This window comes from Piliocolobus tephrosceles, unplaced genomic scaffold (assembly GCF_002776525.5).
Source record: "Piliocolobus tephrosceles isolate RC106 unplaced genomic scaffold, ASM277652v3 unscaffolded_1465, whole genome shotgun sequence".
NCBI classification, from domain to species: domain Eukaryota; kingdom Metazoa; phylum Chordata; class Mammalia; order Primates; family Cercopithecidae; genus Piliocolobus; species Piliocolobus tephrosceles.
Genome location: NW_022296143.1, coordinates 170 through 5,207, shown reverse-complemented (window position 1 = coordinate 5,207; position 5,038 = coordinate 170). Strand labels below are relative to the sequence as shown.

The 5,038-nt window shown below is 36.8% G+C and overlaps 1 long non-coding RNA gene and 1 other non-coding gene across 2 annotated transcripts; both read right to left on the bottom strand.

Moving 5' to 3' along the window:
• Window positions 1-587: 587 nt before the first annotated feature.
• Window positions 588-4,439, bottom strand: LOC113220512. The gene is made up of 3 exons (XR_003307386.1): window positions 4,249-4,439; window positions 3,335-3,472; window positions 588-736 (listed from the first exon to the last, which is right to left on the bottom strand). It is a non-coding gene; the product is annotated as an uncharacterized LOC113220512 (long non-coding RNA).
• On the bottom strand, window positions 1,862-1,964 carry LOC111524601. Its single transcript, XR_002725830.1, has one exon. It is a non-coding gene; the product is annotated as a U6 spliceosomal RNA (small nuclear RNA).
• Window positions 4,440-5,038: the final 599 nt, after the last annotated feature.

Here is a 5,038-nt window from a genome sequence, read left to right as displayed (position 1 = left end):
AATTAAATAGAAGATCCATTTGCATAACAAGTCCAATTTGTAACAATGTAATTATAGAGGAAAATGCAACATGTTAACTTAAAAATCTAATTTCTTATTTATATTAATACAAAAATATAATGTAGAATTTCAGGGATCATAAACGAATTTTTTTCAGAGAATACTGTTTGAGATTGAGAACTATCTTCTTAAATAACTCTGAATTCTAAACTAAAGAAATTAAATTTAAAAAATTAATTTATACATAAATATACATATTTTAAACTGCTCTTTTATGATTAAAAATACGTAATCTTACTTTTTTTGGGTTTTTTTTGGAGATAGAGTCTCGCTCTTTCATCCAGGCTAGAGTGCAGTGGTGCCATCTCAGCTCACTGCAACCTCCATTTCCTGGGTTCAAGTGATTCTCCTGCCTCAGCCTCCCAAATAGCTGGGATTACAGGCACCCGCCACCATACCCAGCTAATTTTCATATTTTTAGTAGAGATAGGGTTTCACCATGTTAGCCAGGCTGGTCTCAAAATCCTGACCTCAGGTGATCCACCCGCCTTGGCCTCCCAAAGTGCTGGGATTACATGTTTGAGCCACCACGCCTGGCCTGTAATTTTGCTTTCTAAAATCAGTAAGACCACCAAGAGAAATGAGAAATCTACTATCAGAAGTCTTACCTTGATTGTCATTTCGAAGATGATTTTTAAGTATCTTATTTTTATGTTCCAGAATTTGTTGTTGAATGCTATGCATAATAAATGTAATAAATAAAATTAGTATTTTAATAGCGATATGAAAAATATTTACCAAACATATTAAATTCTTAAAGCATTTCAGACAATATCAGAGCTAATATCAGAACTCTAATGTCCAATACACTTGAAAATTTTAAGCTCTATAAACTTATTAAGCTTCTAATTAAAGAAAAAAACAGGAAGTACTCATAACCTGAGAAAAACATAGCTCAGTAAGTTAATTCTAGTTAACTTAACAGCCTGGAAACTGTCCTGCACTCAGAGTAAGTCCTCGCTCTGTAACCAATAGATATTTTGTTTTCAGACCAGTTGCTTCTCTTAGGCTCCGTGGCTTCTTCTAAAAAACAAAGATTTTACTACTTGACTTTACTAGGTTGTTAGCAGGATGTAATGAGATAAAATGTTTAAATGTTCAGAGAAATAGTAAAGCAATGGAAAAATTTATTCTTGAGCTGCATTGCTGGAACAATTTTGGAATCTCAAATAAAACCTGATGAGTGTTTTTTTATAGGTTCTAATATTTGAATGTCACAGTTTTCAGAGAATATTATTAAGTGCTAATTTTGGTTATTAGTTCTATTCATTGTGGCTTATAGTTCAGAGCATTTTAGCTAGTTCATAACTTGTAACTAAATTTATATATAAATATATTATTGTCTCATTAAAACATATAACCTAATTGTCCCCTATTACTGAGCTCATCAATCACACCAAGGGCAGAAAACTAATAGATGTCAAAACCTGGCTGGGACAACTACCATTCCTTCTCTACCTCCTCAAACTCAGAGCCAGCAGGTCTCTGTCAGAGGCTGCATCTTCTGGGTCCTCTCCGACTGACATACAAGACAAAGCCCTGCTTATATTGTTTTTCAGTTCCATGAAAGAGATGCAAGTTGATGTTTCCTCATTTCCAAGTCATGTACTAACAACATATTTGCATGTAACATCCCATATGCCACTCAGCTCTGTTCTCATTTCACAGATCACCTTACATGAATACTTCTATAATGATCATAATAACAATTTCCACATCGGGTGACTCTTGTTTTGGTTTGACTCACATTATTTTCTTGAAGCTAGTTAACAAATAGTCAAATGACCTGCTAGGGACTATGCAACATGTGGAATGCTTTCTGAATTTGTGTGCCATCCTTAGGCAGCAGGCATGCTTATCTGTTCTGTATTGATCCAATTTTAGAATATGTGCTGTTGAAACAAGTATAAAGCCCTGTTTTATACACGGATACTCAAAAGTCATGGATGAGGCTTAGCTCTGTTAAATCCAAATTATCTACTTTAGATACAGAGAATTCTGTTGAATGACTTCCTGAGAGGTAGAATTTTAAAATATTTTAAGAACTTGAGGTAGAGATGCAAATAGCCTGACAGATTTTCATTATTATGGAAACACGTTACTTGAGGGGCCAACTCCAAGTTGGTGCCCATTACTCTATTGAAGGATAATGTGGAACATTCTGCTATCTAACAAAAGCTGCTACACAGGACAGAAAAAAGGCTCAAGGTACAGATGTGACAACAAAAGGCAAAGGGACCTCTGCTGTCTTCCTGCAACATTATTTGAATATCCCTGACTGTTGAGTACAATCCAACTAATATTTGCTAGAGAACAGATGGAAACTGGTCTCAAAGGATAACATACCATGAAGGTATAGGCTAGGCCTAGCTAAGAGGTGGGCTACAAATAAGGTTTTTAGTATTAGGGAGAAGGTCCATTTACTCACTATGTGTGTAGGTAAAGCTAGGAGGCTTCTCTGCCAGAGCAGGGTGCTGGGAACAATGGCTGAGCCTATGTACATGAACTAAAAAACACTGTAGCTGTGGATACTGTGTATGAGTCATCATGAAGAGTGAGGGATCTGAATCAGTAAGGGCATCCTGGTGCCAAAAGTCAATCATTACCAGATTGCAGGACAAGTTACAATGGCAGCAATACAGGAAGTGAATCAATGGAAACAACAGAATGACTAGAATGGCCTTTCCCCCCCTTCTTCTGACTTGTAAAGCAAGATTGTCTCCCTTGGACTTAGGGAACCCCTTAGCTTTTTGAGAAATCCAAAGGAGGAAGGCATAAGAGATAGCCCCAGGGAATAATACAAGATTTTTTGCTACACTGGACATTTCAAGACCCAACAACTAATTTGGAAAGTCAGGCCAGGCATGGTGGCCTTTGTGAGGCCAAGGCAGGAGAATCACTTGAGCTCAGGAACATGGGCAACATAGTGAGACTTTGTTTAAAAAAAAAAAAAAGAAAGAAAAAAGAAAGAAAAAAAGAAAGTAAAAGATGTGACATTATTTATGTCTCACATACAAGGGTAATACTTGGAATGAAATGAACAACACTGAGATCCCTAGGGATAAAGGTCTTCAAAGGTCCTGAAAGAATCTTGCACTCATTGCTACTTCTAACTAGTCTAGCTTTCTGTTTGATTTCTGGTTAAAAAGTGGACTAACTTGTTGCCATTCCAAACTACCTCAACCAAACTATGAACTCTCATCTTATGTATAAGATGCAATATTTGTAATTATTTTAAACCTTAATTTAGTATTAACCTAATATAAGTATATACCTTCTCAAATCACAACAAACAGCATAATCCTCAGCAGTTTGGCCAAACATGTCTTGAGAAAAGATATTTACATTTTGTTGAAGGAGGAGGCTGACGATACTTGACGAGTTATGCTGCACAGCAAGCATGAGGGCTGTTCTAAAGTAACAAAGAAATAACAGCACTCAAGAACTTTAATAAAGATATTTAATTAGCAAATTGGATACACTTTACCGATTTCATACCTTGCCTGTCAGGATAGACATAATAACCATTTACATGTACTAGCTTATGTGTATAAGCATCTTGGGTGCTCATGTGTTCATCTTGGTAAATTACCACCAAGGCTAGAAGGCAGGGACAACAAGGAAGCTTCTTGTCCCATTGGGATATGACATAATACAAGCTCCTAATTTATAATCTTTTGGTGACCAAGAAACTGTGCTGAGGTCACTTATCTGAAGTAGGCAAAGATTTAGATGAAGATTTCCCCATTGCTTTCCTAGTCTGATATATTGTAATTCAAAGTCAGCTAGGGATCAAACAAGTAAGAGCTATCTGCAGGCTGAAAACAACAGCAACAACAACATTAATAATAGTAATAGTAGTAGTTGTAAACTGAAAGTTAAAGTCTATGCTTTATAAAATTTAGAAAATACAAAACCCCTTTAGTTATATGATTACAGGACCAAAAACATCAGATTACAAATAACAGTCTATAAGAGAAGATGAAGCCTACTATATACTGCCTTTGATGTTGCTCAGTCCAAATAACTGCTTTTCTACCTAATTGATTATTTGTATTATTTTTTACTATATGCCAATAATTATAAGTGAATCTTATTAACATTTCTTACTTGAGTTACCACTCTAGAACACTCAGGTTTTTAGGAAATAAACAAAAAACAACAAAAAAAAAACAAAAACTATTGCACCTTCTGAAATTGTCAACGGCATGTATATTTGCCTGGTTCCTCAATAAGAATTCCACCATTTGCTGTCTCGTAGAATTTATAGCCAACAAAAGTGGAGTGTTTCCCTCCTGTAAGAAAGCAAAAACAATTTATAATTCACAAAATTACATATTTCTCAACTGAACTAAAAATCTTCTATAAGATGCTATGAACTTAAACTTGCAACAAAGAAAGAAAGAGAATGCAAAGCAGTCCCTTCCTTTTCACTCCTCTGTGCTTTCCCACACACTGCCTTGCCTCCTCTGCCTCCCCACATTAACTTCGGTCATCTCCAAAACTCACTTTATTTACCAGTCCCAAAAATCCTTGCTTCTATCTCAGCATTTAGCACAGTATATCGTCATTATTTCATTGTTTCCCAATGAAACCAAGAGCTTCTTGAGGGCAAAGGCTGTATCTTTTTTCTCTATAACCCTAAGACATAGTAGCAAATACATTAAGTTTTTTTTTTTTTTTTTTTTTTTGAGACGGAGTCTCGCTCTGTCGCCCAGGCTGGAGTGCAGTGGCCGGATCTCAGCTCACTGCAAGCTCCACCCCCCCCCGGGTTTATGCCATTCTCCTGCCTCAGCCTCCCGAGTAGCTGGGACTACAGGCGCCTGCCACCTCGCCCGGCTAGTTTTTTATATTTTTTTAGTAGAGATGGGGTTTCACCATATTAGCCAGGATGGTCTCAATCTCCTGACCTCATGATCCGCCCGTCTTGGCCTCCCAAAGTGCTGGGATTACAGGCTTGAGCCACCGCGCCCGGCCC